Source organism: Abramis brama, assembly GCF_963993115.1.
Source record: "Abramis brama genome assembly, chromosome: 9".
Classification (NCBI taxonomy): Eukaryota; Metazoa; Chordata; class Actinopteri; order Cypriniformes; family Leuciscidae; genus Abramis; species Abramis brama.
The window spans coordinates 13,071,761-13,099,056 of record NC_139971.1 but is presented as its reverse complement, the minus strand read 5'-3'; positions in this window follow the sequence as shown (position 1 = coordinate 13,099,056).

Here is a 27,296-nt window from a genome sequence, read left to right as displayed (position 1 = left end):
CCAAAGGAGTTTAATAAATCTGTAAACGCAGCCCCTAACGCATCATTTGGATTATCTACGTGTATGTTAAAATCTCCAACAATTAATGCTTTATCGACATTGACTAATAGGTCTGAGAGAAAATCTGCAAACTCTTTTAGGAAATTAGCGTAAGGCCCAGGCGATCTATATATGGTAGCCAAGGCTAGAGATAATAGGGAAGTTTTTCTAGCATCTAAGAGCGTAACATTTAGTACAAGTACTTCAAACAAAATAAACGTATAACCCGTGTTCTGAGTAACATTGAGAATATCTCTATAGATTGTTGCAACACCGCCGCCACGACCAATCAGACGGGGCTCATGCTTATAGGAGTATCCTGCTGGGGTAGACTCATTTAGACCGAAATAATCATTTGGTTTAAGCCAGGTTTCAGTAAGGCAAAGTACATCGAAGCTATTATCTGTGACTATTTCATTTACAATAACTGCCTTAGGTGTGAGTGATCTAATGTTTAGAAGACCTATCTTTAGAAATTGTTTTTGTTTACTAATAGCAACATTTTCTGTTTTAATAACAATTAGATTTTTCCTAGATCCTGCAGTAAATTTATTATTTGATCTCATTAAATGAGGAATAGACACAGTTTCTATGCAATGTTCTACACTAGTATTTATATCAGTTAAATTGGTGCAGCAGAGACTATGATTTGGACTTTTGGTTACTAGTCAAAAGGTATTTAACATTTTGGAGATGTTATCCAACAGAAGATCCGCTCCGAATCTGCTTGGGTGTAAGCCATCAGCACGGAAAAGCCTAGGACGCTCCCAAAACAGATTCCAATTATTTACAAAGAGCAGTTTCTGCTCATTGCACCATGACATTAACCATTCATTTAGCACTAATAATCTACTAAACTTTTCATGTCCTAGTCGGTACGTGGGAAGCGGTCCTGACACTATGATCGTTATTTCAGATGATGTGCTGCGTACCGCATCGATCAGATTCCTGAAGTCTTTCTTCAGAATCTCCGTCTGGCGCAGCCTGATGTCGTTCACTCCCGCGTGCAGGACCACAGTTCCGACGCGCTTGTCAGCGTTCAGAATCTCGGGAACGCGAGCAGCAATTTCAGAAACACGAGCAGCAGGAAAGCAGTGACTGTGCACCTTACTTTTACCTAACGTAGCATGTACGTGCCGAACGATGGAATCGCCGATGATCACAGCATCGCGTTCTGTTTCGCGAAGAGGGGAGAAGCGGTTTTGGGTGGATATCTCGAAAACCAGGAGGGTCGGAGAGAGTCTTCTTGGTCTGACTCGCGTCTTCCGCTGCGGAACCATCCAGGCTTCGTGGTGGCGTGTTGGAGCCGGAGTGAACGAGACCATGGCTGATCGCGACCTCGGCGCACGGGACCGATGTTGAGAAACGCACATTATACGAGGTCGGAGTTAGCGGGTTAGTAACGTTAATCACTGATTTGTGTGCATCGGCGCGTGATGTTTCAAGAGCTAAACACCGGTCTATCAGCTCGGCTTGTCTCACTAAAAGGTCGTTGCTCTGTTTCTCAACAGCTTCAAGCTCAGACTGTAGTGCGTGAAGCTCAAATGTGTCCTCACCTGCACCAAAAGGTAGACTACTTACATCTGATATATTCACCATTTTAACAGATGGACAGTAAGTTAGCAACAACGCTACCAGTGATGCTATCAATATTAATACTAATTTATGACTGAAGTCTTGGATATAATCCGTCTTTTTAGTGGTACGAGTGTAGAGTAGACGCACGATAGGCGAAAAAATTTTTTTGTTTGTAAGTGAGTGTGGAGAAGACGCGTTCAGCCGTGATCCACAGGAGTAACCTATAAGAGTATCCGGCGTTTGATCACTAATAGGCTTGAGACGCGTCTGCTCAACAGTCCGCGTTGTAACTATGAGGTTTGAGCAGCAGTGCTTCTCAGTGAGGAAAAGTAGAAAATGTTTGTTGTAATTGAGTTTAAAGAGAAAAATCAAGAATTATAAATCAAATCGATGGAGCTCCAAAGACAACAACGCGTTCAGACGCGACGCATGCGCATTCGTCAACCGGAAACGCCAAAAAGTGCTCTCGGTACGGGAGGCACTACGGGACAAGCCGGATTCAGTATGTGAGGCTAAATAGATGTGTTTTAGTCTGAATTAGGTAAGATGTGTGCTTCCATTTCAGTTTCAGCAATCCCTTCACTCGATTGGGATGTTCTCTTTTGTTCTGGGCGGCAGTAACTGTAACATCGGGCATATTTTGTAGTATTAAACACATATTTATACCGACTTCATCAGGCTCCGAAAATTCTTCACAAAGAACACAAAGAATGGCCTTCTCAGCTGCCATAGTTGCAACTCTTGCGTCATCAGAACAGTGTGTTCAACGCAACACTGTTTCTGTTTAAAAAACATTGTGCAACGTTTTGTCAGGGCTGAACACAGCCCAGGTCACACAGACACACTCCTCACATGTGCAAACACTAATTGCTTAACTGATCACTAACCAATCACTGCTTTACTTTAGTATAGATAGGCCTATAAATAGGTCAAAGGTCAGATTACCTGTTTTGGTTGGTAACAATGGATGCTAACAATGAACAGAGAGCAAGAGGAGTAGGAGGAAGAGGCAGGGGACAACGAGGACAAATACCAAGAGGAGGAGGAGGAGGAGGAGGAGGAGGAGGAAGGGGAAGGGGAAGGGGAAGGGGAAGAGGAAGAGGAAGAGGAAGAGGAAGAGGAAGAAGAGGACTAAGGCAAATAAGAGAAGGAAGGAGAGCCATCTCTGATGAGATTAGGGCAACACTTGTTGATCATGTAATCAACCACGGTTTGACCATGAGAGAGGCTGGACTGAGAGTCCAGCCCAACTTGAGTCAATTTACAGTGGCGTCCATAATTCAAACCTTCAGAAATGAGAACAGGTATGCAACTATCTAATGACTATTTTAGCATTATAGTAATGTACTGTAAAATACGTATGACTGCATAGTATTGCATAAACATTTGTAACTCTAAGCCATCCATTTACTGCACTGCATTGAATGAATGAGGTTGGTTATCATGCTGTACTACATTTTTTTGTAAATGGTTTACAGTTCCTATGCTGAACACATACTGTGTTTGAATTCTGTACAGAGTGGAAAGGCAAAGACATCATCGAGGACGAGGACGCTTGTTTACAGATGTACAAGAGACTGCAATTATAAATATGGTTTTGGCCAACAATGCAATTAGGATTCGAGAGATAAGAGAGCATGTCTTGAATAATGACACCATATTCAACAACATCAATGCTGTAAGCCTGTCGACCATACAACGCATCCAAGTGACGATGAAACAACTTTACAAGGTGCCATTTGAGAGAAACTGACAGAGTCAAGAATCTGCGACATGACTTTGTAGAGGTATGTATGCAACACTACTTCCAGTACTTCAGACATACCATATTTACTCATCTGTATATCATTTTGTCTGTTAGAGAGAGTATTGGAGATGGATGCCCATGTAATTCGCCACAAATTTATTTATGTGGATGAGGTTGGCTTCAACCTCACCAAAACCATGCGCCGTGGACGAAATGTAATAGGACAGAGGGCAATTACCAATGTCCCTGGACAGCGTGGGGGTAATATAACCATGTGTGCTGCCATCACTCAAAACGGGGTCCTCCATCACAATGCCACACTGGGTCCATACAACACCGGCCATATACTCACTTTTCTGGATGCAGTTCACACAATGCTTGTCCCTGATCCAGATCAGGCGCCTGCTAGATTAGTTATTAGCCTGCTGGTTATATGGGACAATGTTAGTTTTCACCGGGCTGTTCTGGTCCAAAACTGGTTTGCCACCCATCCACAATTTGTAGTTTTGTACCTACCCCCATATTCACCTTTTCTAAATCCCATAGAGGAATTCTTCTCAGCCTGGCGCTGGAAAGTGTATGATCGCCAACCTTTTGCCCGCATGCCGCTTCTCCAGGCAATGGAGGACGCATGTGGGGACATAGAGGTTGCCTGTGTCCAAGGTTGGATACGCCATGCTAGGAGATACTTCCCTCGATGTTTGGCAAGAGAAAACGTATCTTGTGATGTGGACGAAGTATTGTGGCCAGACCCAGCTCGGAGAAGAGATGAAGCTTAGCACTGGGGACTGCACCCCCCAAGCAGGACTGGTCTTGATCGTGGGGTTCAGAGATAATCACCGGTCACAGATGCTGCCTGTGAAATACACGGAGAGATACTGAAAGTCTTGAGCTGGAGAATACTTGCGGAATATCAAGGTCGTTTAGGAATCAGGCTGGTATGGAACAGCGCTGGGGAGTCACAGACGTCTGAAGACGAGACCGGACAGTGAACTGTGAGATGACTGGGGTTTATATCCAGAGTCAGCGTGACATGTGAAGTGATGAGTTGCAGGTGCTGTGAATCAGAATTCGGGTGAGTTTGACGCTGGCTGAGGTGTGCTGAGTGAATCCGTGACAGTACCCCCTCCTCCACGGCCAGCTCCTGAGGGCCGTATGCCCCGACGACGAGGGCGACCCCTAGGACGAGGGGCTGGACGATCCGGGTGTTCACGGTGAAAGTCTTGGAGGAGCGTGGGGTCTAAGATGTCATCCCGGTGTACCCAACAGCGCTCCTCCGGTCCGAACCCCTCCCAGTCCACGAGATACTGCAGTTGGCCCCCCCGTCGTCGGGAATCCAGAATGGTGTGGACCTGATACACGGCTTCGTCAGTGGGGTCCACTGGAGGAGGAGGAGGCACATCACCAGCGTCAGCTTCTGTGGAAGGGGAAGAGAGAGGTGCAGTGTAAGGTTTTAGCAGTGACACGTGAAAAGTGGGTGCAATCCTGTAATGACGGGGTAGTGCGAGTCGATACGTGACTTCATTGACCTGCCTTAGTACCGCAAATGGACCTATAAACCTGGGACTCAGCTTACGAGAGGGCAGCCGGAGGCGAATATCCCTGGTGGAGAGCCACACCAGCTGGCCAGGAGTATAGTGGGGTGTGGCTCTACGACGTGCGTCGGCCTGCTGTTGGAACCTCTGAACTGCCCCCTGAAGATGAACATGGGCTGAGTCCCAGACCCTCTCACTCTCCGTGAACCAGTGTTGGACCGCTGGAACGTCCGATGGTTCTCCTGTCCAAGGGAACAGAGGTGGTTGATACCCTAGAACGCACTGGAACGGCGTCAGCCCGGTGGATGTTTGACGTAGGGAGTTCTGGGCATACTCTGCCCATGGGAGGTACTGGTTCCAGCGGTCCTGTGCTTCATGGCAGTAGGTCCTCAGGTACCTCCCGATCTCCTGGATCTTACGTTCCGCTTGACCGTTAGATTGTGGATGGTACCCCGACGTCAAGCTGACCGATACCCCCAGAAGTTTGAAGAATGATTTCCAGACTCTTGATATGAACTGTGGTCCCCGATCTGAGACAATATCCTCCGGTATTCCGAAATGGCGGAAGATCTCGGTAAATAACATTTCTGCTGTCTTGAAGGCTGTGGGAAGGCCGGAGAGGGATATCAGTTTACAGGACTTGGAAAATCTGTCAACGACTACTAGAATGCAGGTCTTGGAGTCGGATGATGGCAGATCGGTGACGAAATCCACGGCTAGATGGGACCAGGGTCTGTTCGGAAGGGGCAGAGGCATGAGCTTCCCTTCTGGGAGACGTCGGGGTACTTTGGCCATAGCACAAGCGGTGCATCCATGCACATATCGGGAGGTATCCTGAGCCATGCTGGGCCACCAGTAGCGTTGTTGAAGGAGTGAGAGGGTTTGTTGGCTGCCTGGGTGTCCTGATCCCGGAGAGGTGTGTACAGAGTCCATGAGGGGAAGACGGAGATTGGTGGGTATGAAAATCTTCCTCTCAGGACCCCCCGGCGGAGCAGGTTCGGCAAGGGTGGCGTCCGCTATGAGTTCGATGTTCCACTGGATGGGGCTGACAATCATAGTTGGAGGGAGGATAGTTTCGTTGATCTCAGGGGAGGTCTCAGATTGATAGAGACGTGACAGTGCGTCTGCTTTGAGATTCTTGGAACCAGGACGGTAAGTAACCGTGAAGTTAAAGCGTGTGAAGAAAAGGGCCCACCTAGCCTGGCGAGGATTTAATCTCTTGGCTTCCCGGAGATACTCAAGGTTGCGGTGATCTGTAATCACTTGGAACGGATGATTGGCTCCCTCCAACCAGTGTCTCCATTCCTCTAGAGCCAACTTAATGGCCAGGAGTTCTCGGTTACCGACATCGTAATTCTGCTCCGCCGGGGACATCTTACGTGAAAAGAAGGCGCATGGGTGAAGTCGTGGAGGGGTCCCCTGCCGCTGGGATAGAACTGCTCCAACTCCGTTGGTGGAGGCGTCTACTTCCTCTAGGAATGGTAGTTCAGGATCAGGATGACTCAGCATAGGAGCAGAACAGAAGGCTTCTTTGAGGTTTTCAAAGGCTTGACACGCCTCCGTAGACCAGGTTAGCTGCTTGGTACCCTTCTTCACCATGGATGTTACTGGAGCGCAGATCTTACTGTAGTCGCGGATGAACCGGCGATAAAAATTGGCAAAGCCGAGAAAGCGTTGCAGCTCTTTTAGGGTTTGAGGCTTAGGCCAATTGATTACAGCCTCCACTTTACTTTGATCCATGGAGATGCCATCTGGACGGATTACATACCCAAGGAAGTGCATGGATTCTTGATGGAATTCACATTTTTCTAACTTCAGGTATAGCTGGTACTCACGGAGGCGTTTCAGAACTTTCTTCACCTGAAGGATGTGTTCATCGAGGTTGGAGGAGTAAATCAGGATGTCATCAATGTAGATGATCACAAACCGGTGGAGCATATCTCGGAAGATTTCATTCATGAAGCCCTGGAAGATCGCTGGACTGTTGGACAGGCCGAAGGGCATAACCCGATATTCGTAGTGCCCTGCAGGAGTGATGAAGGCCGTCTTCCACTCGTCTCCTTCACGGATACGAACCAGGTTGTAAGCACTTCTCAAGTCGAGTTTGGTGAAGATTTTCGCCGAACGGAGCTGTTCAAGAGCAGAAGGCACCAGTGGTAACAGATATCTGTACTTGACTGTAGCAGCATTAAGGATGCGATAATCAATACATGGACGGAGTCCTCCATCTTTTTTCCCAACGAAGAAGAAGCTTGAAGCGGCAGGGGACGTGGATGGTCGAATGTATCCTTGGCGTAAAGCTTCCTCCACGTACTCCTCCATGGCCTTCTGCTCCGGGATGGACAATGGGTAAACTTTCCCATGCGGTAGAGTGGCCCCAGGCAGCAGGTCAATTGCGCAGTCCCATGGCCGGTGAGGTGGAAGAATGGTGGCGAGTTGCTTGCTAAACACGTCCTGGAACGCCCGGTATTCTGGCGGAATCTTGGGAGGTGCATCTGTGGCCGGACTCATTACCGGACTCACGGTAATGTTCAGAAGCTCCACAGTAGAAACACAGATTATTGGTACGACGTCGATTACGTTCAACTGTAGTTAGTCGTCCTGAGTCGACTTCCATTGGCTCTGGTACTGGAGGGCTTACGGGCGCGGAAAGGCGAGGAGATCGTGCAGAAGAATTTTGGAAGCAAGCAGTGCGGTGTTGGGCTATGAGTATTGAGCATTGGATGAGTTTTTCAATCCCAATGGCGTCGTCATAAATGGCCAGTTGTAAACAGATGTCCGAGTTGAGCCCTTGACGATAAGCTGTCATCAAAGCGATTTCATTCCATCTGCTGCTTGCAGCGATCGTCCGAAACTTCAAAGCATAATCTGAAACAAAAGAATTGCCTTGTCGTAGGCGAAATAGCTGATCATGAACCGATATGGCATTGGATGATTGTGAAAACACAGTATTGAAATGATCAAGGAACCCGCTGAAAGATTGTAATGCTGGTGCGTTGGAATCCCAGAGAGCTTGAGCCCAGTTCAGCGCTCGACCTGTGAGCAGGGAAATCATGAAAGCAATTTTGGCTTTTTCGGAAATGAACTGAACAGCGTTTACCTCCATGTATAACTTGCACTGTAGCAGAAATCCTTTGCACTCTCCATCGCCCGAATAATTAGCAGGTTTGGCCATGGGACTTACTGAGGCAGGTCGGTAGTTTTGAAGAGTATGACAAAATTCCATTAGAGTTTCTCGATTTCTGGGTGACGGCTGCGTGAACAGGGGCACTCCGAGAGGCTTCGGTGGATGAAGCGGAGATCTCTGAAGTAGAAGGAGCTTGCATGGTGTGTGGTCCGGTCTTCTGTCACAACACTGTATGAACGAGGACACAGAGATAGCGGTAACAAAGGTTTATTTATACACTGTATGCAACTCCTGATAGCAAGGAAGCATAAGAGGTCAAACTCAGGGAATATAACGTAGAACTTAGAGTCTCTTGGATGCATGAAACAGATAAAGTCACTCTGGATACTGGGCTGGATTACGTGAAGCTTCGGTAGTTGAATCAAGCAGGACTGGTCTTGATCGTGGGGTTCAGAAATAATCACCGGTCACAGATGCTGCCTGTGAAATACACGGAGAGATACTGAAAGTCTTGAGCTGGAGAATACTTGCGGAATATCAAGGTCGTTTAGGAATCAGGCTGGTATGGAACAGCGCTGGGGAGTCACAGACGTCTGAAGACGAGACCGGACAGTGAACTGTGAGGTGACTGGGGTTTATATCCAGAGTCAGCATGACACTTCAGCGTGAAGTGATTAGTTGCAGGTGCTGTGAATCAGAATTCGGGTGAGTGTGATCGGGACCAGGTGTGCTGAGTTGACGCTGGCTGAGGTGTGCTGAGTGAATCCGTGACAATACTCAATATTAATTAAAGGTATAGTGGAGGATTGTCCCGAATTTTAGAAAAGAACCGCCCTCTCCACTTTTTGAAAAAAAGCACATGCGCAACACTCTACCTGCTCCCGAGAGGGAACGCCTATTAAATGTGTGCAGGAGAGAGCATGCACGAACCTAGTTCTCCTCATGCACGCTCTGTTTACAAGTTGCTGTCGGCATGGCTCATAGAAGCCTACTTTCCAAAAGAAGATTTGCACTTTTTCCACTATGTCAGACATCGCTAATCATAGCTTACATTAACTTTTACTAGCAGTGATTTTAAATGGATTTCTCCAAATAGCATGCCAAACTTTACCTGTCGAGTAGAAACTTCGCGACTGAGGCATCAGTGGGAAGCCCAACCCTTGCTTTTAGCGCACGCCAGCATGTGAAATATTCTCCCAAAAACACTCTAGTCATGTTTCTTTCTTCAGAGGCCTTTCTCTTCTTGTCATACAATTCGTAGACACTTTTTCTCTTGCGACCCTCAAACATTTTGAAAAAACCCGGTGAGAACGGCGAGCTTCAATGAATGCATGCAATGAATGGCTGAAACCGTAGCTCACCACACATATACACCTGAAAGTGCGCATGCGCAGAAAGCGAAAACTACCTAGGGACGAGCACGTAGGACGGCCTTACGTAAACATATCACCAGAATGATTGACAACTAGGAGGACCAATAGTCTTGATGATCCACCCGGAAAAAGAAAATCCTCCACTATACCTTTAAATAAATAAATGTAATGTCAGAGAATACACAAAGCGCATCATTTTGAGATATAAATTATAATAAATTTTAATAAAAACAAAACACAAGGCCTACATCATAAAATTCAGAAGATTATGTATTTTAATATATCTGATAGTCAGTCTGAATGACAGTTCATGCGTGAACGTTAGGCCTACTATATACCCAAGTCAATGACTTATTCTTTCCTTTTTGTATTAGTGTTTAAAATATTTAATTTAGGCTACTACTAATTATATTGATTTATATCTTTATTTTTTATTTTATTTTTTATTTTTTACTTACTGGGCGACCTTGCAGGCTATGACAGCCATTTACCCTGCCATACCCAGCTGATGCAAAGCATAGGTGAATTTATATCTACACAGAAGAAACCCCTGTCTAGACTCTTCCCCAGTACGGGTTGTGTCGATTCGTTAGTCTGGTTGTTTGATGAGAAAAAGATGAAATGTATACATTTTTACTATAAGTAGTTGCAATAAACGCATTAAGAATCCGTGCAACTGCAGTAGCGGAGGACTAGTTAGCCGTTCTCTAATTTTTCTACTCTTAATATTAAATAAAAAAACGACTGAACGAATGATAGGCCCTACACGGATTCTCGAACCACCACCACGTTTGCGGCAGAAAACTACTGCAGTGCAGCCAGAATGCTCCGTTTGACTTTTCTGAGAACCTCTACTCTTCCCTGTGGAGCTGTGACCTACTTTCTGTACAATCTGAATTTTCCACGTTTTAAATTTTAGAAAACTGAATTTTAAGTTCCGGATTTCTTCTTTATCGTCAATCTGAATTCTTCGACTGCAAATATCCAGTTTTAAAAAATACAGAACAAAAAAATAGCTGTTTGAAAATACATGTCTATAAAATTCAGCCATAAAAATATTTCAGTTCGTTAAATTTCAAATGTTCAATATTAATTTAAAGAAATCAAATTCAGAACTATTTAAAATTCCACATAATATTCAATTTTGTTAGATTACACTTGTCAATAATTTAGATTTGCACAATTCAAATTCAAAATAAGCTCCATAGTTCGAGCAAAATAACCGGTTCAAAAGAACGATTCGTTCACGAACTGGACATCACTATTTGGAAGTGACCTCAGTCGGCATTGCTGCTCGCATCGCTGCATGATTGACACAGGACTCGATGTGATTCACTCTCCATTCATCTCTGAAAGTCTTCAGGAAACTAAGCTAAGTTCCCTTTTAATGCTTATGCTAAAATCTTTCAGGGTATTATTGGCAACATGCTTGTTGCTAATGCTCTCTGTGTTGCTTGGGCTTATCTAGTCATTTTCATTCAAATGCTCTTGCTAGGTTTATGCAATCATATTGGCTATGTGTGTTACTTATCTGTTGTCACTGGCAACTGCTCGCGTTGCACATGCTGTGCTTTTAGCACTATGCAGCCAGGGCCATACCATACCGCTAGTGGGGTGAAAGGTGGTGACAATTATAGGGGCCCCCGCTGCCCAGGGGGCCCAACAAAATCCACCAGTTATACTACAGTATATAGACCCCTGTTGTATGAATAATTCTAATATTTATATTAGTTGTATGCCTGAGATTTAAATGAAAACGTACTCGGTTACCTAATGTAACCTCGGTTCTCTCTAGAAGAGGGAACGAGTATTGCGTAACCTGCCGTGTTCGCGCCTCGAGCTGATTTCGCTTCAGTCGATGAAAACCAGGGTAGCCCATTGGGCATGACGTCACGCGGGGCTCAGTTGTTGGCCGCTGCAGTTGCCGCACTTCATATCTCGAGAAAAGATGACTTTACCCGTAGCGTAAGCAACTTACACAATACTCGTTCCCTCTTCTATGCTTCCCTCTACATTAGGTAACCGAGTATGTTCTCTTACGAGAGGTTCTCTCGTATTGCGTAAGTTGCTTACGCTACGGGAACCCCTTGTCAACGCCGTGCGCGCCGAGCATCCACTACATGAGTCCCAGGGGAAACCCGGGGAACATAAAATAGTGGGAATCAGGTGGCCAGCAACGCGGGCCAACACATGTACATAAGCACACCGTAGGGGAATACAGAGCGGCGCTGCTGGTCTATATTAAGAACATCAACCCTTATAGTGCAGCTCAACCAGGAGAGCCAAGTCACGTGAGAGTAGACTGCGCACGAACACTGTGCTGGACTTTAAACTTCGGTTTCAACAAGGACTTTTATTTTGTTACTTATTTTTGGGTTTTCCTTAGTTTTCCAATGGTTTCCTGTTTTAAAGAGGAAGTAGGCCATATTCCTTCAGTGGTTTAGTTGTGCAAGGTGCTCCATGTGGTTGCAGACATCCATCTTCATCTTGCTTATCAAAGGCCTTTGAAATGCAATATCTGTAAGTGATTGTTTGATTTTGTTAAGTGAGCATTGAGTTCTTTATTGTTGTGCTATGTAATGTAGCATTTAATTCAGCATGTTTGTTACCTTTTTCTACTCAAGTTTGCAAAGTATTAATCTATGCTGTTGATACAACTGTATTGTTGTTGGTTCTTTGCCTTGTGTGTTTGAGAATGCTCATTTATTTAATGATTTATCTATTTTGTGAAATTCATGTTTGTGTATTTTTCTCTTCTTTGTAGTTTCACACTTTTCATGATTAAACTTCATAAATTGCACATTCATGGAGTTTATTGTGGAAGTGTTTAGCGGCTAGATAGCTGGATCAATTAAAACAGTGAGGCCAGTGACAAACACTGTGGGAAGAGCATACACACCGTTAGACTGATAAAATTTTAGCCTGCAAGGCGAGAACTTCCAGGTTGTAAAACCTAACAAATGTAGAGGGGGAGGCCCAGCCAAATGTCATGAATAGAAATCCCGCTGGACCAAGCCCACAAACAGGCCATGCCTCTAGTGGAATGAGCCCTGATGCCCAGAGGGCACTGCAGGTGTTTAGACGCATAAGCTGCTGCGATAGCATCCACTATCCATCTGGACAGGCTATGTTTCGAGGCGGCGAGACCCTTGGTGCGCCCACCAAACGAAACAAAGAGCTGCTCCGAGCGCCTGAAGGCGGCGGAGCGCGTAGTGTAAACTCTCAGCACCCTGACAGGGCATAGGAGGTTAACCCTTAGAGGTCGGCAATCACGCCGGCGTGATCTGCTCGCTTTTTTCCTTATGAGTTGAATTGAGACCCCAAATACTCTTTTGACTTTGATTTTACAAAACAAGTTTCATACATCAATCGATTCTGTTAAATATGTATTATTTTTGTGTATACTCACAATAAAAACAAAGTGTTGTGCTTTTTGCCAAATAAAGAAAAATAAACACGAAGCGAGTTCTGCCTTCTCTCTGCCAGTGTAGTCCATTCTGAAACGCGTCCGAAAATGAACAATAACTCAGTGAATACTCAGTCAAACAGGCATACAGACACACAGACATGAAGCTTGAATTCTCTTCTTTTAAATGAAGTAATTTATATAAAAAACAAATATTCTCATCTTGTGAAATCTGTATTAAAAGAGAGCGATTCCAGTCGACCTCATTAGAGCTAATTCAAATGTAATGTGACTCCGCCCACGGAGAGCGCACGCTATTCAAACGCAAATGGCTGAGGCAATCCGCGCAATCCTCTGTGAACGCCCCCATCAGCTCGAGAAAACCAAAACACAAGTTTATTCAGAACATTACTTGTTTACAACGCAGCGCTGTGAGGAATAATGAGGAATACTAGTAAGTTTTTCCTTCTCGGGTTTCTGTTTATGAATGAATGAACGGCATAGATGCGCGCTGTTTACCACAGCTGGCAAAAAACAATATTACGTGACAGTTCTCCATTATGGACGCGAGCGCTCTAAAAAAAGCACTACAAGACTTTCAAACTTTCACAGAGACCTCAAAACAGAAAGTACAAATCCTTTCTTTAAAACGAATTTCCTTTTGTATCAATTGTATCTTAATTTTAATATTTTTTTCATTAACAAATTTCCTGGATTTAAAGTAAATATAGGCTAGCAATCACAACATAAGGTGCTTGAACTGGACTCTCTCCTCTTGAACTAGCCTACTCGCCTCACATGTCTAAAAAATGTGAAATATATTTACAGAAAGCTGGTTCTAAACAAAACCATCCAAAACAAAAAACTATGTAGCCTAATAAATGTGCATTTCTCCGGTGCGTTCACTAGCCTACTGCTGAAGATCGCGAGTCAATAGCCTATCGTCAACTTCATCTTTGCCAGAAGTTAAATTTAAATCGCGTGTGTGAATGAATGATGATGTTTTAGCAAACTGTATTGCTATACTGAGATGAGTAAAAATCGACTGAAATATGTTGAAATAAAATGTAGGCTATTTGTATAAGCAACGTATTAAACTGCAAATTAACAATATGCCCTAATATTTCATGAAAACAACGTTACAGTCAGGCGAAATATGAAAGACAACATCTTGTTGACTAGATTTGGGTACAGTTTTTACTGTAGAATATACTGCCACGTCAAATAAGCTTTTGTTTAGCAATTTCTATATATAAATTACTATTTTTGTCAAAAATAAGTCATCAACTAAGATGTTAGCTGTTCCAATGTTGACTAAATTCAAACTAATGAATACATAGATCAAATGTAGGCCTATAATCATTTTTTTTTACAAAGAAAGAGTACACTTGAAATATTGTTGAAATTGTAATTATTGTTGTAATTGTAACCTTTTTAATAAAATAGCAAAACATATTTACAAGATAGATGTAAGCAAAATCTTAAATGGTCAATATAAGTCTTCTTCTAAATATATCTTTTGTCCTTGCATTGTGGCTCAGTCAGTTTCACACCTGAGTGAATGGCTCATCATTATGCAGAGTGGGTGGGACATTGTATTTCTCAGGTGTAAACCACTCATCGTTCACGCCCCCCTCGCATATTGGCTTTCCAAGCAAAACCTGTTTTACATCAATTTAAATCAATGTATGGTTTTATGTGAACGATAAAGCAAGACTATTTTCACATAATTTTGAAGAAAAAATTCTAGGCGAGGACATCCATTAGTCAAAAGTCTTATTGACACATATTTACTATGTGTTTTGTGGCCTTATTTCAGAAATTTTAGTTTTTAGTTTTTTTCAATATCCATGCATAAACATTATTCTCTCAAAAATGAAAACATGTACATACACGTGGCTCACATATTATTGTAGCCCTGTTTGTGCTTTATAGAGTGAATTTACACCTTTGCCATTAATATGTTTATAAGCAACTGAAAAAAGCACAAATGTCAGGGCATGTCAGAACATCTCAAGGGCCCCAAAAACAGCCCAGACCCCAGAGGGTTAAACTGCAAATTAACAATATGCCCTAATATTTCATGAAAACAACGTTACAGTCAGGCGAAATATGAAAGACAACATCTTGTTGACTAGATTTGGGTACAGTTTTTACTGTAGAATATACTGCCACGTCAAATAAGCTTTTGTTTAGCAATTTCTATATATAAATTACTATTTTTGTCAAAAATAAGTCATCAACTAAGATGTTAGCTGTTCCAATGTTGACTAAATTCAAACTAATGAATACATAGATCAAATGTAGGCCTATAATCATTTTTTTTTACAAAGAAAGAGTACACTTGAAATATTGTTGAAATTGTAATTATTGTTGTAATTGTAACCTTTTTAATAAAATAGCAAAACATATTTACAAGATAGATGTAAGCAAAATCTTAAATGGTCAATATAAGTCTTCTTCTAAATATATATTTTGTCCTTGCATTGTGGCTCAGTCAGTTTCACACCTGAGTGAATGGCTCATCATTATGCAGAGTGGGTGGGACATTGTATTTCTCAGGTGTAAACCACTCCTCGTTCACGCCCCCCTCGCATATTGGCTTTCCAAGCAAAACCTGTTTTACATCAATTTAAATCAATGTATGGTTTTATGTGAACGATAAAGCAAGACTATTTTCACATAATTTTGAAGAAAAAATTCTAGGCGAGGACATCCATTAGTCAAAAGTCTTATTGACACATATTTACTATGTGTTTTGTGGCCTTATTTCAGAAATTTTAGTTTTTAGTTTTTTCAATATCCATGCATAAACATTATTCTCTCAAAAATGAAAACATGTACATACACGTGGCTCACATATTATTGTAGCCCTGTTTGTGCTTTATAGAGTGAATTTACACCTTTGCCATTAATATGTTTATAAGCAACTGAAAAAAACACAAATGTCAGGGCATGTCAGAACATCTCAAGGGCCCCAAAAACAGCCCAGACCCCAGAGGGTTAACATCGCCCTCGCTACCGGATGCTGGAAGAGCCTATAGACAGATGACCTGCACTCTGAAGGGAGTGCCAATCACCTTGGGGACATAACCATGTCTCGGTTTGAGGATGACTTTAGAGTCATTTGGTCCAAACTCGAGACACGCAGCGTTAACAGACAGCGTGTGTAAATCCCCCACACGTTTGACTGATGACAGGGCTATCGGAAAAACGGTTTTAAGCGACAGGTATTTCAGATCCACGGAGTCTAATGGTTCAAAGGGATGAGTTTTCAGGGCCTCTAGGACCAAAGAAAGATCCCAAATAGGAACCGATGGGGGCCGCGGGGGATTCATCCTCCTGGCTCCTCTGAGGAAGCGGATGATGAGCTTGTTCCTTCCTATTGACTGGCCGCGCGTTGGCACTGCGAACGCTGCAATAGCCGCCACATACACTTTGAGCGTGGAGGGGGACCTGCCCTCGTCCAACAGCTCCTGAAGGAAGCAAAGCACCCACGAAACCCCACAAGTAAGTGGGTCTAGATTTTTGGCGGCGCACCATGAGGAGAACACAGACCATTTAGACGCGTATACTGCCCTACTAAGGCAAAAGACCTTAACTCACCAGAGTGTGAAACTGAGAAAAATTACTTTAAAGTTATCTTAATGTCCTGGCAATTGAGTTATAGGTATAATATTGTAATTTTCACATGTTGTAGTGTATACCTTTATTAACCCATCTACAAAAAAATGTTGAACTCAAATTTGACCTTTGACCCTTTTTCGGAAGTTACTGTATTCTGCCTTAGCATTGCCCACAAAATGACAATTGGTCATACCAAGGCAAAAGACCTTAATTTCTATTTTATAGCCAATGTTATGCTTAAAATGTAAGCAATATTAAAATTGGACTCACTATGATAAAAATGGCTTTACATGTATCAACAAGAGTAAAAGTAGTTAAAGTTGAAGTAGTGAGAATAGTTGGAAAAGTATGAATGGTTTTAATTAACATGAATTTCATAAAACAAAGTTGATTAACATCACTAAAGTATAAAAGATGTGGAACATTTAAAGTTTTTTTTTTTGAAAAACTGACTCTAAAACTGAAGAGAGAGTGTGTGTGTGTGTGTGTGAGAGAGAGAGAGAGGTTCGATCGCGCCCGCGCCTCTCTCTCTCTCTCTCTCTCTCTCACGCACGCACGCGCGCACGAACACACACACTTCAGTTTTAGAGCCGGTAGCAAGTTTTAAAAACTCGTGGTGGATGTAATGGATTTGCTTTCTCGTCGGTTGTTTGACATGGATTTTAACCAAGGTTCAACAAAAGGTAGGCTCTAAATTATTCCTGTTGCTGGTGTATAATGGGTGTGTCGTTGCGGCTCCAAACAACCAACTCGCGTAGTTTTCAGTCAGTGGAGTGGACTGTCATTGGCAGGCGAGAGCTAGACTGAGAAGCATATTTTATTTCAGTTGTACATGTAGCTTTGTATTACGGGCTGTGAATTAAGATATCATACAAGCCTGCTCTATTCAGCGCTTGTTACTGGATAAATTGTTGATTATGGCTCGAAAAGTGTTTGTGTCTAGTTTGTGAAGTAGTATCGCTAGCTTAAGGCTACCGCTAGCTATTATTGGATGTTAAAGAGTCAAAGCCATCTCCACCATCATTTTCCCCCGAGAGTATGCCATTCTTCAAACCTAACAAAAGCAATCACTGTGAAAAATGTATGTGTGTGTCTGAGGTGATTTAATTGCTACATCATAACCCCGTAACTCCAGCGCGGCAATACTTTGATGGTCGGTTAGAACAAGGCAGAGTGCCGTAACTTCACGGCAGCGCACCCGTAACTTCATTCGAGTGTTCAGGAGCAGCGAGAAACGAAGGCATAAAGCCGTAACTGACGTTACGGGCTTCTACCATAGTTTCCCCTTGGCTTTTTGAAGTTACGGCAAAAACATAATCTTATTCCACCCAAAAAACAATCGAATTGAAACTTGATGTTTGTCTATATGATAAAACTTATGTTTATTATCCTAAAAATTACAATAACTAATTTTCGCCAAAAATTGAAGTTACGACCTTTTGCCTTAGTGCGGCAGTATAGCCTCCTCGTAGAAGGAGCTCTAGACTGTGTGATCGTGTTCACGACCCCTTCTGGCAAAGCAACGGGTATCCGTTGATTATCCATGCATGCAGAGACCAGCACTCTGGATGGGGATGCCAAATTGAGCCGCCGGCCTGAGAGAGCAGATCTCTCCTCGCCGGGATCGGCCATGGGGCTACGTGTGACAGCCGCATCAGCTCTGGGAACCAGGTCTGGTTTTCCCATTGCGGGGCTATGAGGAGCACCAAGTGGCACGCTTCCCTGATTCTCTTGATTACCTGTGGTAACAGCGAGATCGGAGGGAAAGCATACAGTGGGAGGCTGGGCCAGGTTTGGGCCAGCGCGTCCTCGTTCTTCGAAAAGAACTTTGGGCAGTGAGCGTTGTCTTTTGACGCGAAAAGGTCGACTTCCGTGGTCCGGCCGCGGCGGGACTCAACCGTCTCTTCCTCCTTGCGGCTGCTAGGAGGACTTCGCGTACTCGGGCTTCAGCGCGATCTTGGGCCGGGGTCCCCGCGGGGGAGGCGGTCTGTGACGGCTGGCTGAGCGCGATCTAGGGCGGCCGCCCTGTCGTCGCTGCGAAGACAGAGGCTGGGCTGGACGCTAGTTAGAGCTTCACGCAGGAGGCTGATCTCGAGAGCGGCCTGCAGCAGAGCTAGAGCGTCGAGGCAAGAAAAGGTTCATGGCCTGCGTGATCTTTTGCACCTCCGAGAAGCGGTCAACGATCCCGTTAACCGCTGGGCCGAAGAGGCCGGTGGGGAGAGCGGCACGTTAAGAAAAGCAGAGCGCTCAGATTCCCTCATGTCGGCGAGCGTCAATCAGAGGTGCCTCTCTGTGACGGTGAGCGACGACATGCACCTTCCAATCGCCTGGGTCGCAGATTTAGTAGCGCGGAGGGAGAGATCCATTGCGCTTCTCAAATCTGTAATGGCGGCCAGGTCCAGACCCTTCTCATCTATCTCGCGGAGGAGATCGGCCTGGAGGATCTGCAGGACTGCCATTCTCTTTGGCTCTCAACGAAGGCGGTCGCATTTTCTTCCCCTCCTCTCCCTTACCTCCCCTGCTTTGCTGCTCTCGTCTCTTCTAGTTTACTGTCTTGTACTTTGAGAGACTCTCTCCGCACTGCTCTCCAAACTAAGAAATTATGGATTTGATCAACTGGACTCTCAACGCAATTGACACCATCTTCTCGACAAGAAGCTTGGGTTCGGGGGAACCTGACTGCCCTGCCGGAACGTTCGCAGCTGGCTACACGATGGACGCATGGGAGAGGTGGCGGGTCGTGTGTCTGGCGGCTCTTTCCGTGGAGGATATTGAAGATATCTACCTATTCGGACCCATGATAACAGGTTTTCTGCTGTTTGGATTAGGCATTGCCCTGGTTTATCGAGGAATTAAGAAGACGATGACAGCTGTCCAAAACCCCACAAGGCTGCCCGTCATGATTGAAGCAGTGGGCAGAGCTGTCAGCACTCAAACTGTGACAATGAACCACAATATGGATAACATCATGGAGAAGCTCACAGCTTTGCAAAGGCAAATGGATCGTTTCGGAGACCAAAATGGACCAGGAGCTGTGTAAATTGGAATGCGGCTACTCATCCCAAGACCAAACAACCCCAATCTTATCTGCTTTCGGCCCCCCTCAACCAGCACTGGCCTTGGCCAAGGCTGCTGCTGGAACAACAACTCCCCCGGAAGAGCACTGCAGCGAGACGCTCTTGCGTTCCTTCCCCCACTCCCCACTGACACCTGCTGATTGTTGACTCTGTCTGGGACCTGATCAAGGTTGACTCCATGGCAACTGCTGTGTATCGCTATGACATCCTGCGGACTGAGGCACCTAGATTAGGATGCCAGGCGTAGCGACTCTCCAGGCCTACACATACACAAACTCTTACATATATACAGATATGCAATCATCCCCCACCACCCCCCATCCCTCGCCTTCGACGCTTTGTACCACCAGTCTGACAGGCGGGTCTGTGACCAGCGCCGAGAATGGCTGCAGGACCGGATGGCTGCTTGCCTGTGCTGGGTTACCTCCATCCCCCACTCCCCTCCCCTGTTGCAAGTCTTGTGTGTTCATGTTGTGTACTGATTATGTGCTAATGCTGCTGAGGTGTTTTTTACTGTTCCCAAACTGTACTCCTTACAGGAGCATAGTCTGGGGGTTGCCTTTTTTTCTCCTCACCTCTCCTCATGTTATGCTGTATTTTTTTCCTCAATGCTCTGTCTTCCTGTCCTAGCCCTTGTCATATTGTATGTATGTCTGTATGGACAGGTTGATGGCTAATTTCGCTGTTACTTGTGACTAAGTGACAATAAAGCTACTACTAGAATGTAGGGCGGACGCAGCCTGTCCGGCGGCAGAGAAAGCGCGGCCGACGAGAGCTGATGTTGTCCTGCACGCTTTGGACGGGAGGGCAGCCTTTGAGCGCCATCCCGCAGAGGGCGGACAAAGGTGCGCTGCTATCGCCTTCCTGATCCGCCTACCGGATTCCTGGACAGAAGAGGAGGCAGAATGGTGCGAACCGGACCATTCCTCGCTGTCTGAGGCCAGGATAGAGCAGCTGTCACCGGCGGCATCTCCTTCCGCTTTGTCCCCTGAGGCGGCGGCAGTGAGGGCCGAAGCCGGCAGCTGCGTGTCCGGAAGGGGGGGGCGGAGAAGGAGAGAGAGAGGCTCGAGGGCAGGGTTCCGGCGAGCTCTTGACTGCCGCCACAGACTCCGGTGGTCTCTGGGAGCGGCGCTTCTTCCTGCGCGGTCCAGCAGTCGACATTGAAAGCTCTTTGCAGTGGATGCAGCCTCCCGACGAGAGAGCGAGGGCTGCATGATCTCGACCCAGGCAGAGAGCGCAGATCACATGGCGGTCTCCGGCACTGAGCGGGGCTCGGCACAAGCCACAAGAACTGTGAGGCATTTTTATAAAAACGCTCGCGCTCTTTTAGAGAAAGAATGTGTGTCGCGGCGGCGAACACACACAGCTTTAGAGCAGTGAAAAGGATACTTTGTCGCCGGATAGCGTGGCAGGCATGGATGTCTGAAGGCGGCGAAGACGACCGGCTTCTTCAGGCACTTTCCTCTGCTTGCTAGTCGCTTGTTTCCATGGCGGCGGCTTCTCTCAGGATTCAGGATGCGTAGAGCTTCGCTGAAGAGATGAAAATCAGGGTAGCAGCCCCCGAGCCCTTCCTTATACATGCTAAAGCCACGGCCATTCTGGAGGGCTCTGACGCGTGAGGGCGCGCGCACCCCCATTGGGCGTGACGTCACGTGGGGCTCAGTGGTTGGCCGCTGCAGTTGCCGCACGGCAGCCAATGAGTGCGCTAGACAGCCGCTCTAGGTCTGCTAGCTGCTGCACTGCGTTGACAATAAATACAAAAATTAAGGATAATTTTTTGGCTTCATATCTCAAGAAAAGATGACTTTACCCGTAGCGTAAGCAACTTACGCAATACGAGATAACCTCTCGTAAGAGAACCACAAAAACATGCAGTTGGTTAATTTTTTTTTCTCCCAAATATCTGGTATCTCTTACCTCACTAAAATGGTTTAGTCCGATCTAAAGTATTTATTAATTATTCAGTCAGTGAAAAACATCAGAAGGACCCAATCAAATTGTAAGTCCCACCCCAGCTCGTGAACGGAACCAATCAGAGTTGAGGCGGCAGCTGCCTGAAGTTAACGATGAACTTGCTGGAAGAGCAGGAGACTGACTGACTGACAAAATGTTGGGGAAAAGAAAAGAAAAATCAGGGTACCAGAAACGCCATGAAAAGAAGGAGAGAGGGAGGCCAGGAGAGTTGTTGTATCCCAGTCGATAAAGACGTTCTTAAAGACAGGTTGTATTGTTATTTCGCTGGGAATAAGAAAACTGCCGGGTACTGTCACTTTTCATTATCGGTGCGCACCACAATCGACCGAATGATTACGTGTTCAAAATCCCTGTCTTTTTACACTATTGTAAATAGAGTTAAAAAATTGTCACAAGTCACGACGCATTGTATTATGCACCTGACCTGCCGGCTGATGATGTATTTATTACATCAAGAAAACACGAATACAACACACTGCACTTTAATGAATACATAGCTTTATTTAATAATATTACCAGTTCCATATTATCTTTATTAAAAAATAAGACAATACATTATTTTATTTTTTAAAATTTGACTTCATTCTTGCAATTTCTAAATGTTTACTTTTTTATTTATGAATTATAGCAGACTGATGGGAAAAACACATTATTTTGCTGTTAATTTTTTTTTAATTATTTTTTATTATTATGTAAATATTATGTAAATTAGTTGTATTAATATATCACAATTTCTTGCTTTTTGTTAGTTTTTATCAGTTTTAATTTTTTATATAAACATTTAACTTTTAAAATAAAGGTTTTACAACAACATCATCTTCTGTTATACAGTGAGGAAAATAAGTATTTGAACACCCTGCTATTTTGCAAGTTCTCCCACTTGGAAATCATGGAGGGGTCTGAAATTGTCATCGTAGGTGCATGTCCACTGTGAGAGACATAATCTAAAAAAAAATAATCCAGAAATCACAATGTATGATTTTTTAACTATTTATTTGAACACCTGTCTATCAGCTAGAATTTTGACCCTCAAAGACCTGTTAGTCTGCCTTTAAAATGTCCACCTCCACTCCATTTATTATCCTAAATTAGATGCACCTGTTTGAGGTCGTTAGCTGCATAAAGACACCTGTCCACCCCATACAATCAGTAAGAATCCAACTACTAACATGGCCAAGACCAAAGAGCTGTCCAAAGAGACTAGAGACAAAATTGTACACCTCCACAAGGCTGGAAAGGGCTACGGGGAAATTGCCAAGCAGCTTGGTGAAAAAAGGTCCACTGTTGGAGCAATCATTAGAAAATAGAAGAAGCTAAACATGACTGTCAATCTCCCTCGGACTGGGGCTCCATGCAAGATCTCACCTTGTGGGGTCTCAATGATCCGAAGAAAGGTGAGAAATCAGCCCAGAACTACACGGGAGGAGCTGGTCAATGACCTGAAAAGAGCTGGGACCACCGTTTCCAAGGTTACTGTTGGTAATACACTAAGACGTCATGGTTTGAAATCATGCATGGCACGGAAGGTTCCCCTGCTTAAACCAGCACATGTCAAGGCCCGTCTTAAGTTTGCCAATGACCATTTGGATGATCCAGAGGAGTCATGGGAGAAAGTCATGTGGTCAGATGAGACCAAAATAGAACTTTTTGGTCATAATTCCACTAAACGTGTTTGGAGGAAGAAGAATGATGAGTACCATCCCAAGAACACCATCCCTACTGTGAAGCATGGGGGTGGTAGCATCATGCTTTGGGGGTGTTTTTCTGCACATGGGACAGGGCGACTGCACTGTATTAAGGAGAGGATGACCGGGGCCATGTATTGCGAGATTTTGGGGAACAACCTCCTTCCCTCAGTTAGAGCATTGAAGATGGGTCGAGGCTGGGTCTTCCAACATGACAATGACCCGAAGCACACAGCCAGGATAACCAAGGAGTGGCTCTGTAAGAAGCATATCAAGGTTCTGGCGTGGCCTAGCCAGTCTCCAGACCTAAACCCAATAGAGAATCTTTGGAGGGAGCTCAAACTCCGTGTTTCTCAGCAACAGCCCAGAAACCTGACTGATCTAGAGAAGATCTGTGTGGAGGAGTGGGCCAAAATCCCTCCTGCAGTGTGTGCAAACCTGGTGAAAAACTACAGGAAACGTTTGACCTCTGTAATTGCAAACAAAGGCTACTGTACCAAATATTAACATTGATTTTCTCAGGTGTTCAAATACTTATTTGCAGCTGTATCATACAAATAAATAGTTAAAAAAATCATACATTGTGATTTCTGGATTTTTTTTTTTGTGGATTATGTCTCTCACAGTGGACATGCACCTACGATGACAATTTCAGACCCCTCCATGATTTCTAAGTGGGAGAACTTGCAAAATAGCAGGGTGTTCAAATACTTATTTTCCTCACTGTATGTGGGCCTCCACAGGGCTGTGCACAGACCTTTTGAGGGGCATGTGCTGAAACTGAAAAAGGGCACCCCCCCCCACCTTTTTTTATATCAAAATTATTTAGTAAGCCTACATAAAAGGAAGAAATGGTCACATCTTCATGACAAATTCAATAACACAAAATAATAATAGTCTCAAAAGCTTTAGATTTATTCGATTAATAACAACCATAATAATAATATAGATAATATAGATAAACATGGTTTTACTACAGTAATGTTGTAGTAATAAAAAATAAAAAAAATACAGAAGATCACTGTGAAATCTTTATATGTTATCATGCAGAATGTAATTCATGATTTAAATTCATTCCAAGGCTTCATTTATTTGATCCAAAATACAGCAAAAACAGTAATATTGTGAAATATTTTTAGTGAATAAGAGACCTTCAAGAGACCAACATCCCTGGTCCTCCACAGTATCAAATTGTTGCCAGGTAGGCAGATACATGTTGGATATGCTATAGTAAAGGTATGGCTATAGTTTCTTATAATCTGGAATTGAGTTGGACATAATTACTTAAATTATATTTCAAAATAGTTTGTCAAAAATACTTGACTCATTGCTCTACCTTCCCCTCTTCTCAATGTCATACATAATCATGTTAACCAAATAATATTAGCTTATAAAACCAAACAGAATAGCTAAAAAAGAGTATAAATATATATATATATATATATATATATATATATATATATATAATTTTTTCTCTGCAAAGTTCATAAAAAAGTGCATAAAGTTCAATAAAAAAAAAAAATTTTTTAGCTATTCTGTTTGGTTTTATAAGCTAATTTGTATTATTTGGTTAACATGTTTATGTATGAGTCAAGTATTTTTGACATTTCTATAAACGCAATTTAAAAAAGAGGGAGTACACAAGAGCAACAGAAGGTTGCTGTTGTAATAGGTTTAAAGAAGCCCTTAAAACCATGTTTTACTAAATGTTATACATGTGAGGACAAGCGGAGAGTATATAATAATATAGATAAAAAAATTAGCTAGATAGCGAATACGTGGATATTAACAGCCTTGAATTAACCATAATTAGGGCCCGAGCACCGATGGTGTGAGGACCCTCTTGGAATTGCTCCGTTTATTATTATTATTATTATTAGGGCCCAAGCCCTGAAAGGGCGAAGGCCCTATTGTTTCCGGTAGGATTATTTATTAGGGCCCAAGCCCTGAAAGGGCGAAGGCCCTATTGTTTCCGGTAGGATTATTTATTAGGGCCCAAGCCCTGAAAGGGCGAAGGCCCTATTGTTTTCGTTAGGATTATTATTATTTTTTTTTTCTATTATTTTTCTTTCGCCTTTTTGCCACTTTTGGGGCCCTTAACATGCTCAAAAACTCTTGAATTTTTGCACACGGGTCAGAACCCGCGGCCATCAGGGCCGGACTGAAGCTGGTACCCTGGCGTGGCAGGGGGGCTCGACAGCGCCCCCTGGAATGGTGTCCGAAAACTTGGTCCATAAATCAAACACACTTGCATGTAATAATATGAAACTCAGTACACATATAGATCTCATCGGGCCGAACAACTTTCGTGCTCTAAGTTTTACAAAAGCCCAACAGGAAGTCAACTATTATGGGTTGTTTGAAAAACGCTTCCTCTGGAATTTGAAATACTCCTCCTAGAAAATTCGTCCAATCGCCTCCAAACTCGGTCAGCATGAAGTCAAGACATTGAGGATGAAAAATTGCCAGGGGATTTTTGATATCTCGAACGGTTTGGCCGTGGCGAGGAAACGAATTTATGGCGAATAAGGGACACAGGAAGTGTGTTATAACTTCTGCATACATTAACTGATCTTGATTAAACTTCAGCAGTGTGTTCGTTGTAAGAGGCCGATCACATTGATGTGAATATTGTGAGTCAAAGTTATAGCGCCACCAACTGGCAGCAGGAAGTGTGTCACTTTCAAAATGCTTTGAAATCACTCTCTTATTTTTACCCGATTTGCTTCAAAATTTATGTGTATAATGTAGACACACGGCAGATGTAGACCTGTGAAAGGATTATTGATATCTTAGATACTGTTGCCATGGCAACACATCAAACTTTAATATTCTTTTTTGATGTTTTTGAGACTCTTAGCATGCTTGAAATTGGATGAAACTCGACAGACACATCACATTTATTAGCCAGTAGACATGTGCAAAGTTTCAGAAACGGGTGTGGTGGAATGGCTCAGTAGCGCCACCTTTAGTCAAAAATGGGGGCTTAGTTTTTCCTAGAATCACAAAACTTGGTACGTATATTGTTCTCATCAAGCCGGACAACTTTCTAATTTATACTGCTTAGCTCCGACCAACAGAAAGTCAGATATTTTGGTTTGAAAGAGGATTTTCTCCCTCTCTCTCTGCCTCTAGCCTACGTCTCTGTGTGTGTGTGTGTAGGGGGGTGGGGGTGGGGTTGTTTGATTTGTCTATTCCATTTAATCTTAGTTTTTCAAGGTTTCAGGGGCTTTTGGGGTCCTTAACATGCTCAAAAACTCTTGAAACTTTGCACACAGTTCAGAACCCACGGCCATCAGTGCCGGGCTGAAGCTGGTAACCGGGCGTGGCAGGGGGGCTCAACAGCGCCCCCTTGAACACGGTCTGAAAACTTGGTCCATATATCAAACACACTTGCATGAATTAATATGAAACTCGGTACACATATAGATCTCATCGGGCCGAACAACTTCCGCACTCTAAGTTATTAGCTCCGTCCAACAGGAAGTCAGCTATTATGTGTTGTTTGGAGAACGTTTGCTATGGAATTTGAAACACTCCTCCTAGAAAATTAATTAAATCGCCACCAAACTCTGTGTGCATGAAGTCAAGACATTGAGGATTCTAAATTGCGGACGGATTTTTGATATCTCGAACGGTTTGGCCGTGGCGTGGAAACGCATTTATGGCGAGAAAAGAGAAACACGAAGTGGTATAACTTCTGCATACATTAACTGATCTTGATGAAACTTCAGCAGTGTGTTGGTGGTAAGAGGCCGATCAGATGGATGTAACTATTGTGAGTCAAAGTTATAGCGCCACCAACTGGTAGCAGGAAGTGTGTCACTTTCAAAATGTTTTTGACAAAAGTGGGGGGGTTAGGTTTACCCACAATTATAAAAATCAGTAAGTATATTGGTCTCATCGAGTCGGACAATTTTCTAATTTACAATCATTAGCTCTGACCAAGAGGAAGTCAGATATTTTGGTTTGAATGTGGATTTATTTGCAAATTCAGCCTCTGCATTTTTACCCACTCCTGCTAAGTGGTTTATTTTATTCACACCAAACTTTTTCAACATGATGAAAATACATTAAAGATGCTAAATTGTGAACGGATATTGAATATCTCAAACGGTTTTGCTATGG